This window comes from Triticum dicoccoides, chromosome 1B (assembly GCF_002162155.2).
Source record: "Triticum dicoccoides isolate Atlit2015 ecotype Zavitan chromosome 1B, WEW_v2.0, whole genome shotgun sequence".
Lineage (NCBI taxonomy): Eukaryota > Viridiplantae > Streptophyta > Magnoliopsida > Poales > Poaceae > Triticum > Triticum dicoccoides.
The window spans coordinates 116,886,024-116,901,326 of NC_041381.1; the positions used below are offsets into that span (position 1 = coordinate 116,886,024).

A 15,303-nucleotide genomic window follows, 5' to 3' on the forward strand; every position below is an offset into this window, starting at 1 on the left:
GTAGAGGCAGCGTGCCGACGGCGATCACATCGACTCTGGAACCATTCCCGATGCGCATAGTCACCTCGTCCTTCGCCAGTCTCCGTTTATTCCGCAGCTCCTGCTGTGAGTTACAAATATGAGCAACGGCACCGGTATCAAATACCCAGGAGTTACTACGAGTACTGGTAAGGTACACATCAATCACATGTATATCAAATATACCTTTGGTGTTGCCGGCCTTCTTATCCGCTAAGTATTTGGGGCAGTTCCACTTCCAGTGACCCTTCCCCTTGCAATAAAAGCACTCAGTCTCAGGCTTGGGTCCATTCTTTGACTTCTTCCCGGTAACTGGCTTACCAGGCGCGGCAACCTCCTTGCCGTCCTTCTTGAAGTTCTTCTTACCCTTGCCCTTCTTGAACTTAGTGGTCTTATTGACCATCAACACTTGATGTTCTTTCTTGATTTCAGCCTCTGCTGACTTCAGCATCGAGAACACTTCAGGAATGGTCTTTTCCATCCCCTGCATGTTGTAGTTCATCACAAAGCTCTTGTAGCTTGGTGGGAGCGACTGGAGGATTCTGTCAATGATCGCCTCATCTGGGAGGTTAATGTTCAGCTGGGTCATACGGTTGTGCAACCCAGACATCTTCAGGATGTGTTCACTGACAAAACTGTTTTCCTCCATCTTACAACTGTAGAACTTGTCGGAGACATCATATCTCTCGACCCGGGCATGAGCTTGAAAAACTAGTTTCAGCTCTTCGAACATCTCATATGCTCCGTGGTGCTCAAAACGCTTTTGGAGCCCCGGTTCTAAGCTGTAAAGCATGCCGCACTGAACGAGGGAGTAATCATCAGCACGAGACTGCCAAGCATTCATAATGTCTTGGTTCTCTGGGACGGGAGCGTCACCTAGCGGTCCTTCTAGGACATATTGTTTCCTGGCAGCTATGAGGATGATCCTCAGGTTCCGGACCCAGTCCATATAGTTGCTGCCATCATCTTTCAGCTTGGTTTTCTCTAGGAACGCGTTGAAGTTCATGTTTACATTAGCGTTGGCCATTGATCTACAAGACATATTTGCAAAGGTTTTAGACTAAGTTCATGATAATAAAGTTCTAATCAAATTATGAACTCCCACTCAGATTAGACATCCCTTTAGTCATCTAAGTGTTACACGATCCGAGTCGACTAGGCCGTGTCCGATCATCACGTGAGACGGACTAGTCATCGTCGGTGAACATTCTCATGTTGATCGTATCTTCCATACGACTCGTGTTCGACCTTTCGGTCTCCGTGTTCCGAGGCCATGTCTGCACATGCTAGGCTCGTCAAGTTAACACTAAGTGTTTTCGCTGTGTAAAACTGTCTTACACCCGTTGTATGTGAACGTAAGAATCCATCACACCCGATCATCATGTGGTGCTTAGAAGCGACGAACTGTAGCAACGGTGCACAGTTAGGGGAGAACACTTCTTGAAATTTTATAAGGGATCATCTTATTTACTACCGTCGTCCTAAGTAAACAAGATGCATAGACATAATAAACATCACATGCAATTATATAGTTGTGACATGATATGGCCAATATCATATAGCTCCATTGATCTTCATCTTCGGGGCTCCATGATCATCTTGTCACCGGCTTGACACCATGATCTCCATCATCGTGTCTTCATGAAGTTGTCATGCCAACGACTACTTCTACTTCTATGACTAACGTTTAGCAATAAAGTAAAGTAGTTTACATGGCGTTATTCAATGACACGCAGGTCATACAAAAAATAAAGACAACTCCTATGGCTCCTGCCGGTTGTCATACTCATCGACATGCAAGTCGTGAATCCTATTACAAAGAACATGATCTCATACATCACAATTCATCATTCATCACAACTTCTGGCCATATCACATCACATGATCAATCGCTGCAAAAACAAGTTAGACGTCCTCTAATTGTTGTTGCATCTTTTACGTGGCTGCAATTGGGTTCTAGCAAGAACGTTTTCTTACCTACGAATCACCACAACGTGATTTTGTCAACTTCTATTTACCCTTCTTAAGGGCCCTGTTCATCGATTCCGCTCCAACTAAAGTGGGAGAGACAGACACCCGCCAGCCACCTTATGCAACTAGTGCATGTCAGTCGGTGGAACCGGTCTCACGTAAGCGTACGTGTAAGGTTGGTCCGGGCCGCTTCATCCCACAATACCGTTGAGCAAGAAAAGACTAGTAGAGGCAAGTAAGATGATAAAATCCACGCCCACAACAAAATTGTGTTCTACTCGTACAAAGAGAACTACGCATAGACCTAGCTCATGATGCCACTGTTGGGGAACGTTGCAGAAAATTAAAATTTTTCCTACGGTTTCACCAAGATCCATCTATGAGTTCATCTAAGCAACGAGTCAAGGGAGAGAGCTTGCATCTACATACCACTTGTAGATCGCGTGCGGAAGCTTGCAAGGTGATGATGGAGTCGTACTCGACGTGATTCGAATCACCGATGACCAAGTGCTGAACGGACAGCACCTCCGCGTTCAACACACGTACGGGACGGGAGACGTCTCCTCCTTCTTGATCCAGCAAGGGGAAGGAGAGGTTGAGGAAGACAGCTCCACCGGCAGCACGACGGCGTGGTGATGATGGAGAGGCAGTACTCCGACAGGGCTTCGCCAAGCACACAACGGAGGAGGAGAGGTGTTGGGGAGGGGAGGGCTGCGCCTTGGAGGGTGGTCCGGCTGCCCTCCCCTCACCCCTCTATTTATAGGGGGAAGGGAGAAGGGGGCCGGCCCCCTAGAACCCATCTAGGGGGGTGCGGCGGCCAAGGAGAGAGGGGGAGAGGGTGGCTTGCCCCCCAAGCCAAGGGGGGCGCCCCCTCTAGGGTTCCCCCCTCAACCCTAGGCGCAAGGGCCCAAGGGAGGGGGTGCGCCCAGCCCACCAGGGGCTGGCTCCCTGCCCCACGCAGCCCATGTGGCCCCTCGGGAGGGGTGGCCCCTCCCGGTGGACCCCCGGAACCCTTCCGGTGGCCTCGGTACAATACCGGTATGACCCCGAAACTTCCCGGTGTCTGTTTGACAACTTCCCATATATAAATCTTTACCTCCGGACCCTTCCGAAGCTCCTCGTGACGTCCAGGATCCCATCCGGGACTCCGAACAACATTCGGTAGTCACATACTAGTCTTCCTAATAACCCTAGCGTCACCGAACCTTAAGTGTGTAGACCCTACGGGTTCGGGAGACATGCAGACATGACCTAGACGCTCTCAGGTCAATAACCAACAGCGGGATCTGGATACCCATGATGGCTCCCACATGCTCCTCGATGTTGTCATCGGATGAACCACGATGTCGAGGATTCGATCAAACCCTGTATGCAATTCCCTTTGTCAATCGGTATGTTACTTGCCCGAGACTCGATCGTCGGTATCCCAATACCTTGTTCAGTCTCGTTACCGGCAAGTCACTTTACTTGTACCGTAATGCATGATCCCGTGTCCAACACCTTGGTCACATTGAGCTCATTATGATGATGCATTACCGAGTGGGCCCAGAGATACCTCTCCGTCATACGGAGTGACAAATCCCAGTCTCGATCCGTGTCAACCCAACAGATACTTTCGGAGATACCTGTAATGCACCTTTATAGTCACCCAGTTATGTTGTGACGTTTGATACACCCAAGGCACTCTTACGATATCTGGGAGTTACACGATCTCATGGTCGAAGGAAGAGATACTTGACATTGGCAAAGCTCTAGCAAAACGAACTACACGATCTTTTATGCTATGCTTAGGATTGGGTCTTGTCCATCACATCATTCTCCTAATGATGTGATCCCGTTATCAACGACATCCAATGTCCATAGCCAGGAAATCATGACTATCTGTTGATCACAACGAGCTAGTCAACTAGAGGGTCACTAGGGACATATTGAGGTCTATGTATTCACACGTGTATTACGATTTCCGGATAATACAGTTATAGCATGAATAAAAGACATTTATCATGAACATTGAAATATAATAATACTTTTATTATTGCCTCTAGGGCATATTTCCAACAGCTCGGGCATTCCATCGAACACCTTGTGTGCATAGGAGGTGAGCTAGAGCACCACCAAGCCCTCTCCCCCTCGGCCAGAAAAAACAGAGCAGTGTGCTCTGCTCTTGCGCGAGGGGCTATATATAGGCACCACTATTGGTCCCGGTTGGTGGCATGAACCGGGACTAAAGGTAAGGTTGGTGGCATGAACCGGGACTAAAGGTAACCCTTTTGGTCCCGGTTCATGCCACCAACCGGGACCAATAGTGGTGGGCCAGGAGCCAGGACCATTGGTCCCGGTTCGTCCCACCAACCGGGACCAAAAGGTTCGGACGAACCGGGACCAATGGCCCACGTGGCCCGGCCGGCCCCCTGGGCTCACGAACCGGGGCAAATAGCTCCATTGGTCCCGGTTCTAGATTGAACCGGGACTAATGGGCTAAACTGGCCTGGACGAAAGCCCTGTTTTCTACTAGTGCACCTATCCTGGGTGCACCAGTTAAGGAACATCCTCTGATCCTATATACGGCAGCCATGCCTATGTCATTAGGAGCTCTTTTAGCACATAATAATGAGTCTGGAAGGGAAATTTCCCTATATTACCTTAGTCGCACCCTTGTGGGGGCTGAGTGTAACTATCAGGACATGTAAAAGATATGTCTCGCATTGGTGTTTGCAGCACAAAAATTACGCCATTACATGTTAGAGCATATTGTACACCTCGTATCGAGGGCAGACCCTCTCAGGTACATCTTAAATAAAATGGTGCTTTCAGGTAGACTGGCTAAGTGGGCAATGTTTTTGTCGCAATTTGATATAAAATTTGTGCCACAAAGGCCATGAAGGGGCAGGCGTTAGCTAACTTCCTAGCCACACATCCAATACCTGACGATTTCTCCATAGATGATGACTTGCTGGACGAAGAGGTGTTCACTACATCAGTTGCTAGTACATGTTGGCAAATGTACTTCGATGGCGCATGTCGACAATCAGGGGCAGGTGCTGGAGTCGTCTTTGTGACGCCAAGTGAAGGGATAATCCTGTACTCATTTACCCTAACTTCAGCAGTTTCAAATAATTCGGCTGAATATGAGGCTATGATAATTGGGCTTGAATTAGCTATGAATATGGGGTTAGATCCACTCACTGTTTATGGTGACTCGCAGTTAGTGATCAACCAACTACTGGGAATTGTCATGGAATTTTCACGGGGGCTTGCGAGTCGACAGATGCCACAAGGGCTTAGTGTGAGGGTAAGACTGCTGCTGATAGGCCCGGGAGCGGGTATGCGAGTAGCACGTGGTGGTTTACCCAGCTTCGGAGCTCTCCGGAGAGATAATACTCCTACTGCTGCATGTCTGAGTGTATCTGATATATCTAGTACAGAGTGCTCCTGGAGCTGTATCTGAGGTCAGTGCCATAGGCATCTGGCCTCGTATATGTGTGTATGGCCACATGTGCCTGAGTATGCATGCGTGAGTGTGTGGCTGGCTAGCTAGCTCTCTTGCTAGCTAGCTTGCTTGTGTGTATGCGTGATTGTCCATCCTCCTGGATGGATGGATGAGGCCTCCTTTTATAGTGTGAGGCTAGCTTACTATCTAAGCTATGTGGTGGTATGGGAGCAAGGCATGGTGGGTGTCATCCTTGTCCCCTGGGTCACTTCATAAATAGTGACAGGGGACAAGTGACACTATACATGATGGCATCGAGGTACAACCATCTCGTCCGTGGTATGGCAGCCACGTCGGGGTCTTGTCGGTGCCGGGTCGAGCTGTAGTCGGCAGCCAGCTGGTTGGCGTAGTCGGCAGCTGGCAGGAGCGGCCGGGCAGTCGGACTGAGGGGCTTTGCTAGCCCCGATGTCTTGAAATATTGTCTCGCCGTCTTCGGGGTATCCGTGTCCAATTACTCCGACAGGAATTTACATGGTAAAGAAAGAAGAATTAATGCCTTACTTCCAACGACCCAAAGTGCTCATGTCCATGTTTGCTGATCTAAATATTCAACATGTTATAAGAAGTCAAAATGAAAAGGCCGACGCCTTACCAGGTTTAGCCGCTAGTATGTCACTAACTTCACATCAAATGACGGACGTTCGTGTTGAAGAATGTAGGATACTACCTATACCAGATGAGGAGGAGACAACGACGTCGGTTGCAATGACTGCAAATGTCTACGAGATTGAAGTTGGAGACTGGCGAAGTCCTTTCCTGGAATACTTGCTCCATGGATATTTACCTCTGGACTCCGCAGAAAGGTCTAGAGTTCGAAAAAGGTCAGTTCACTATACATGCATAAATGATACCCTATATAGACGTTCCTTCGATGGCATCCTCTTCCGCTGTCTAGCAGGGAATGAAATTTTGGAAGCCCTAAATGAAGTGCATGTTGGGGTGTGTGGGGCGCATCAATCTGGCCCTAAGTTATATTATCAATTGCGACATCTTGGTTACTATTGGCCTACCATGTTTGACGACGCCATAAAATTTGCTAAAAGGTGTCACGAGTGCCAGGTACATGGTAATTTCATACATCAACCCCATGAGTCGTTGCATCCCACAAATATTGCATGGCCATTTGAAATGTGGGGAATGTATATAGTAGGACCTATTAATCCGCCATCATCAAAGGGGCACAAATTTATCCTGGCTGCCACCGATTACTTCTCTAAATGGGTGGAGCTTATACCATTAAAAGAGGATAAGGGAGAGCATGTGGAGCACTTCATAAGAACACACCTCATATATCGCTCCAGAATTCCTTCCCATATCATGTCTGACAACGGGGTACCATTCAAAAATAAACATGTAGATAAGTTATGCTTAAAATTTAAAATAATTCATCACTATTGTACGGCTTATAATCCAGTAGCTAATGGACAAGCGGAAGCTTTTAATAAACCCCTATGCAAATTGTTAAAGAAAGTCGTGTCTAGAAATAAGCATGCGTGGCATCAGAAACTTCTTGAGGCCTTGTAGGCTTATAGAACCATAGAACCACGACACGTACACCAACTGGAATGACACCATACTCCTTCGTATTTGGAGGAGAGGCAGTTCTACCGTTAGAGGTACAAATTACCTCGCTTAGAGTTGCTATTCAGGAGAAACTTCTTGAAGAAGAGGCCATAAAATTATGCCTCAGTGAACTCGAAATGCTCGAAGGAAAATGCCTTCAAGCATTACAAAATTTGGAGGCGTACCAGGCTAGAATGTCCCTTGCTTTCGACAAGCGCGTTAAAAGGAGATCATTCAAGCAAGGAGACCTAGTGCTCACCGTCATCCGTCCAATGAATGTTACACGACGGATGGGGGGAAAGTTCGAGCCAAAATGGGAGGGTCCCTACATCGTAAAGGAAGTCTACTCTAGCGGTGCATACATGATAATTTCTCCTAATGGCGAATATTGTCCGCCACCGGTAAACAGGAAATTCCTTAAGCGTTACTATGCTTGAGTAAATACTATATATATATATATATACTCCATACCCTCAAGAGTATAAACTGGGGCACACAAAAAAAACTCCAATGACCTACGAGTATAAACTGTAAAAAAAAAGAATCATAAAAAATTGTGTACATATACACTCCACACCCTTACGAGTATAAAGTGGGGAACATAAAATGTTACTCCACGTCCCCACGACTATAAACTGAGGCACATAAAATGTTACTCCAATATCTTACGAGTTTAAACTGTGGCGTAAAAAGAAATGGCTCCAAATTCTCATGAGCTTAAACTGGTATACAAAAGGGCAGTGTACATAAAAATATAAATAGATTTGCAAAAGATAAAAAAACTGAAAAATGAAATAAAGTAATAAGGCTTCAAGCAAAAAAAAATGTAAACCAATAAAGGGTTTACCCAAGCTAGCTCATGCAATTAGCACGAAGTATTCATACCACACAGAAAACCAGGCTATACAAATAGCATTGCATAGTCTTTCGATACACATGAATAAATCGCATGCAAGTATACGCGAATGGTGCTACTGGTGTGTGGGAAAACACGGGAAAATGGGTGTACCGATTGGCTGCCTTATGTAAGTCTGAGTAGAAAATGTAAATAGACAACATGTCTAATTTATTAGGAGCAAAAAAACTCAGTTGGGCTTGGAACGCCAATCCTTCAGACTTCCGATAATAGACTCAGCTTCATTCTCCAGCATTGATATCTTTGCTTTAAGAGCCTCCAATTCCTCTGAAGCTTTCGCATTAGCCTCGAGCGAATCTTCATGCAACTTCTTGGCTTCAGCTTGCTTGGCGGAACGGTCCGACTCTAGTTGCTTGACCCTCTCTCCAGCTATACGCAACTCGGCGTTAGCTTCTTGTAGTTGAGCGGAGAGGGCCTCCACACGCTCCTTCTTCTCAGCATGTTTCTCCAGCACAGATGACATCTCTGCTGCTGAGGTTTTCAAAAACGCTTAAATTGATTCAGCCTTGCTCTCTGTTGTAGTAACAAATTCAGACTTTTGCTTTGACTGATCCTCAATTATTTTGCGGGCTTCCTGCACTGTATCTGAGATTGAAACGAATTTTTCCCAACATGTGCGGACAGCGGCAATCTGAGGAGCAGTATCACCAAACGGGAGCACAGATCAAACTGCCTGGAAAATGTCACGACGTTGAGAATCAGTTGTCTAAGGCTTCAAAAGCATTCTTCAACACCAATCGATGGCATCCAGAATTGGCTTCGTAATGGCAGAAATATCCAAGTGTGACGCTGAAATACGTGTCATTGTTCCTTCACCACTGACAAGATTAGAAGCTTCTTCTGTACCACCATGCAATGGAGAAAGAAGTAAAATTAATAATCTTGGAAACGATGAATAATAATGTCAAAAGGTGGATAAGAGCTGTATAAATCTACCCTGTTCAGAAGTAGACAAAATGCTTAGAACATCAGCGCTCGGAGACAAGTTTGACTCCAAACTTTGTGAAACAAGGGGGGGGGGGGTCAAGACCTGAGCTTGATACACCATAATCATCCACATTTAATTTATCTAGATCACCTTGACCATAATCAACCTCTCCACTAAGTACGCCACCGAGATCCACACTACCAAGGTCAGATACGTGGATAGGTCCATCCAATCTAATGGGACTGGAATCATTTTCTTCGTTTAGGGTATCCGCCTTCCTTTTAGTGAAAGGCCTCACATCTTCACCTGTAGAGACGAGGGCATCATCTTCCCCGAGCTCGTGAAGTGAAGGATCGGGGGAAGGACATTCAACAATATCCATTTTCTTTCGCTTCTGTAGAAAGAAACACATGTTAACAAAATGCAGGAAGGAGGAAGTTGATGTCATAAAACGGGCTAAATCAAGTAATAGTTATTTAACTCACACGTCGGGGTTCCATAGAAGGTTCATCATCCGAAAGAAAAACATATAAAATTGGATTCCAATAATCTGCAAAAGCCTTCTCCTCTGCCTCGATTTTTTCAATATAGGCCTTTTGATGGCTTACTAATACTTCCTTTCTGATAAAGAGATCATCCTCTGAAAGAGTACGTGTGGGATAAAACTTTTTTCCCCTTTTCGCACACATGCTTTTCCTCTCATCGTACGTGATTTTGCCACACATATTGCCAGACTTGAGGCTATTCAAGATTGTAGAGTGTGGATGTGCAAATTTCCTCCACCAGTTGGTCCAAGCCAGAGAAGCACTACCTACATAATTAGTGCCAAGGCCATGCTGGATATCCTCTTGGACCGGGCGTAGTAAATGTGACCTGTACGCATACGCAACACCAACATCAGTTTTAGCAAATAGTGATTGAAATGGGTTGTATGAAACCTGTTGATCTAGCTTGAACTGGCTAGCTACGCGATCTGGGTGATAGGGTTCGGATGCACATAGGTCGGTGGACTCTGCTGAGAACCTCCACGGAAGCATTTCCCGGCGAATAGAAATAGTAGAGGACCTTTGTAGTTGATCGACCCCTGTCAAGTTGCGCGAGGAATAGGGGCACCATATGATATTATTATGGTTTTCCAAAAACTCATGCGCCGTCTCCGGGGAAAAGACCTTGGGTGGTCGGAACATCGTGCTTAGCATAGCCAGTTGCATAGGAAGTCTCTTCGGAGAACGAAGTTTGTCCCCTTTGCCTTTGGCCCCAAAAGCTTTCTTCAGATAAAAATGCATCCATCCAATAATATAGTGGATAGACATAGGTGTTTGTTCAAAGGAAGGCCCAACAAGATTTGTGCTGATACGACGAAGAGCAAGATATAGGGAGGAAAGCGCAGGGGGTGCCAACGATATCTTCCGCCCTAAAGAAATCTAAGACGCCATGACAAGGACGCCAGGGCAAATAAACGGCCCTTCACCAACGACCACAAAGCAGCAAAGCCAAAGGGGGACAAAAGCTGCGACATACATACGACTTTTGCGAAGACTGGTGGATGGCAAAAAATTAGCCCGCTTGTTGTGGAGATAATCACACCAAGCCTAGAAGGTAACAAATTTTTCTTTATGCTTGCTTTCGGCGGAAAGAACCTCCCACACATCCAAAATATCAAATAAAAAGTTCGGGTAAAAGAGTAATGAAGGATTTAGCTTAGTGAGTGAGGGGATATATTCTTCCTAGGGTTCGCCAACTATAGGCAGCCCAGCCATAAGCAACATATCAAGCAAAGTGATGGTGCGTTCGCCACACGAGAGCATGAAAGTATTGGTTTGAGGACTCCACCTCTCTAGTAAAGAGCGGAGCAAAGAGGGGCTGACAGAATAATCGCAAAGGGAACAATAAATGGCGCCACGAATATAGTCCATATTTTCTTCACCCACTTTAAGATTAAAATAATGATTGTTTAAGACCTCAACACCCCATTGAGTATAACCCTTTGGACGTTTGACATACTGGATTTCATGATACTCCCAGCCCAATTTTTGCGATATTATCCTGGTCCCTAAAGTAAAGTCTAGATCAGCTCTAGGAATGGGTGCCATTGGATGGAAACACAAGGCATGAAACGAATGCTCAGAGTGCCATCCACGGAGGGAAGAATCCAAAGTTCCCCATGGTAATGTTGAATGGACAAGTACCGGGTTAGCCAATTCATGAGTTGCTGGCTCACACAACTGTTGTTTAGCTAATTCGGATAGGGTCAACTGATAAGAGGAAACCGAAGGTTGACCATGCGCCATCTACATACACATATATGAAAAATAAAATCACTGGCATGAATTGAAATAAAGCGTATTTGCAAGTTAAACATAAAAAAGGGCTTTGTATGCATTACCTGAATTTTTAGGGTGCTCGTTCGTTCTCAGTTAATTGATGAATAAATGAATTCTTCCTGGAAAAAAAGAGCATAAGTAAAAAAAGACGCATGCTCATGTAGGTTAATTGTGCGACGGTCCAAGTTCATACAGAAATTTGCCAGGACGCCAATGATGAGAAAATTCAACTCTGTTATATAATGGCACATTTAATATCTTATAATCCCAAAATTTGTGCGAGGGACCAAGTCACAAAGACTTGCCGAATTGCCAAATGAGAGACAACTAGGATAACAACAGTTTCATATAATGTTTATCTCTATAGTTGTGCGATGGACGGAAAAAATCATAGCCCCCACCACGCCAACTATGAGAGAGATCCATGCCAAATATAAGATAATATCTTAAAAAAGATTGTTATCACTCTAGGCTACCGAAAAAGTATTATACAGGTATATTTGGCCTCATGGATGTACGACGGACCAAGTTCGTATAGAAGCTTGCCGGCACGTCAACCATGAGACGAGAATCTACAAATATATGATAACATCTTAAAGTAAAAAAAATCTGACTTGAGGCTACTAAAATTGTTGTACAGGTATATTTAGCCTCATGGATGTACGATGGACCAAGTTCGATGGACCAAGTTCGTATAGAGGCTTGCCGACACGTCAACCATGAAACAAGAATTCCTATAGATCTAAAGTTTGATGACAGTAATTAAACAAGTTGAACAACATAAGTAGCGGTGTGGAGGGATATTTATAACAGAATAATCACAACATCACCGACCTTCAGCCGAAATATACATGTACTGAAGTCAGCAGATCCCGCTGAAGCCCGTCTCCTTCTATGCAAGAAAGGAGGAGGGGTCAAAAGGATCGTCACCTAGATTGGAAGGAATTATAAGAAAGCAAGTGCAATAGTTGTGCATACCTGAGGCCCAGATCCGATCTGACCTAAGGTATACGAAGGAGAAAATGACTCAGCTAGATGACTACGAGAAGAAAAGAAAGGGAGAAGGCATACGCTCTTGTTGGGTCATACTTATATGAGGGCCGTCTGATAACAACCTTCGTCCTTATCCCGTTAAGAAATCCTAACAAACTTTCAAAGCAACACGCACCATATACGTGTCAGGCCATTGTACGGCTGATAGTTTGGATAACATTAGTATATGCACATGCCTACAATGCTATGCCAATTGGAAGTACACTTAAAAAACACATATATATGTATATACACACACACACACACATTTTCGAGCTCTCAATCCGAATTCTAATTTAAAAAAATAGTATTCGCATTCAGACCTCGAGGGGCATTTGCTGACAACAATTTTGGCCAAAGTAAAATTAAAATTATTTTAAATGATGAATTTTCAAATATGCAAAGGAAATGACTGGTGAATTTTTGACGCTTAATATGGAGTAACATGCACCAAAGCAGATATATAGGTAAAGGCTGATATTTGCAAAATTCGTAAAAAGAAATATTTGGCCCAATGAGATTACGATTAGAGGGACAGATAGTTTGCATGCATACACAGTTTCCCATGGCGAGTTTTTTTTGTGCCAACATGAAGTCGTCATAAAAGGCGCTAATATCGTTAAATTATTGGACCGGTAAGTGCGACCCTTATTCCATCGATCATGAAATATCAACATGATAAAAAAAAGAGGGGGTGCGTGGTGATATATACATGTAAAAAAGAAAATTTGTTTCAGGCCATCATATAATTGTCCATGAAAGAATATATGCCCAAGTTTTTCTTTTCTTTTCATGGAGCGGCAAAGAAATTAGAACCAATTTTTTAGTCAGGCCAAGCTCATTTACACAAGACATATACCTACATGCATGCGTAGTGAGTGGTTTGCAGGGTTGCATGGATGTCCTAATTCATCAGCTAACCAAGTGCATGCAGATTGATGGGTTGGCATCCGAGGCCCATGCGGTGATTAAAGAAAAGGGTGGGCCAAGCCCTGGGCTAATTAGGAAGTGGCCGGTTCAAAGCATTGGTCAACTAGCAATTAAGCAAAAAGAATATTAAAGAAAAGAGCCAGCCACTCCCCACGTGCCACGATCTCATGCATGATCCCACGACCGAAACATGGGCTCGCGCGAGACGCTTCCGCTGCCGCCCACTTCTATAAATACTCCTTTCAGCATACAGGAGAGGAGGTTTGGACTGTTCATTCTCTCCTGTTCTGCTGCTTCTATACATATACTGCTGCAAGAAAAAATCCCACACACATAGGTGAGGAGAGGGAGATTTGGTGGAGCTCAACAAGAAGGTGAGATTCATGGTTCTCTCCTAATCTTTTTGCTCCTTTGATTGGTGCTCTTCCCTATGCTTGCTCAATCTTTGCTCTTAGTTTGACCATATTGACATGAGCCAAGTAGCTTCTCCCCATATGATGATTCTTGATTTGGTCACATTGACACAGATCATGAATTCTTTTCCATGCTTCCCAATTTTTGCTCTTGGCTTGGTCATATTGACATAAGTCAAGTAGCTTTTTTTACTTGATATGATCGTTTTTGATTTGGTCATATTGACACAGATCTAGAACTTGTCTTCAAGTAGGATGATCCTTGATTTTTTTCCATATGATGGTTCTTGATTTGATCATGTTGGCACATATCTCGAATTTTTCTTCAAGTGACCTGATTCTTGCTCTTGGCTTGGTCATATTGACACATCCCAAGTGGCCTTCATCCTCCACAAGTTTGGCATTCTACTCTTGGCATGGTCATATTGACACATGTCAAGTAGTATTTTCACCATATTTCAGATCTCGCTCTTGGCATGATCATATTGACACAGTTCAAGTAGTATTCTCACAAGTTTAATATCTTACTCTTGGCACGGTCATATTGACACATGTCAAGAGGTTTTCTCACAAATTGGCATTTTGTTCTTACCATGGTCATGTTGATACATGTCAAGAAGTATAAATTGCATGAAAATTGCCTCTGGTTTGGTCATATTGGCACAAATCAGGGTATTTCTACCCTTATGTAGAGTGAATACTTTGTTCTCAACAGAATCATGGCAAAGGTATGACTCGGGGAAAATCAACACAAAAAATGAGGAACAAACTGTATACCATAAGTTGCATGAAACGAATGGCAAAAAACAAGAATAATGAATTACGGTTCTTGATTTACATGGATGGCCTAATTCATCAGCTAATCAAGTGCATGCAAATTGATGGGTTGGCATCCGAGGCCCATGCGGTGATTAAAGAAAAGGGTGGGCCAAGCCCTGGGCTAATTCGGAAGTGGCCGGTTCAAAGCATTGGTCAACTAGCAATTAAGCTAAAAGAATATTAAAGAAAGGAGCCAGCCACTCCCCGCGTCCCACCATCTCATGCATAATCCCACGACTGGAACATGGGCTCACGCGTGAGACGCCTCCGCTGCCGCCCGCTCCTATAAATACCCCTTTCAGCATACAGGAGAGGAGGTTGGACTGCTCATTCTCTCTTGTTCAGCTGCTGCTACACATATACTGCTGCAAGAAAAAATCCCACACACATACGTGAGGAGAGGGAGATTTGGTGGAGCTCAGCAAGAAGGTGAGATTCATGGTTCTCTCCTAATCTTTTTGCTCCTCTGATTGGTGCTCTTCCCTATGCTTGCTCAATCTTTGCTTTTGGTTTGGTCATATTGACATGAGCCAAGTAGCTTCTCCCCATATGATGATTCTTGATTTGGTCACATTGACACAGATCGTGAATTCTTTCCCATGTTGCCCAATCTTTGTTCTTGGCTTGGTCATATTGAAAAGGGTGGGCCAAGCCCTGGGCTAATTACGAAGTGGCCAGTTCAAAGCATTGGTCAACTAGCAATTAAGCAAAAAGAATATTAAAGAAAGGAGCCACCCACTCCTCACGTCCAATGATCTCATGTATGATCCCATAACTGGAACATGGGCTCGCGCGTGAGACACCTCCGCTGCCGCATGCTCCTATAAATACCCCTTTCAGCATATGGGAGAGGACGTTGGATAGCTCATTTCATCTGTGGTTCTGCTGCTTCTACACAT

The 15,303-nt window shown here is 44.7% G+C and overlaps 1 long non-coding RNA gene across 1 annotated transcript; it reads right to left on the reverse strand.

Moving 5' to 3' along the window:
• Positions 1 to 9,377: 9,377 nt before the first annotated feature.
• Positions 9,378 to 12,102, reverse strand: LOC119302420. The gene is made up of 3 exons (XR_005147573.1): positions 12,045 to 12,102; positions 11,273 to 11,329; positions 9,378 to 9,759 (listed from the first exon to the last, which is right to left on the reverse strand). It is a non-coding gene; the product is annotated as an uncharacterized LOC119302420 (long non-coding RNA).
• Between the last annotated feature and the right edge of the window lie 3,201 nt (positions 12,103 to 15,303).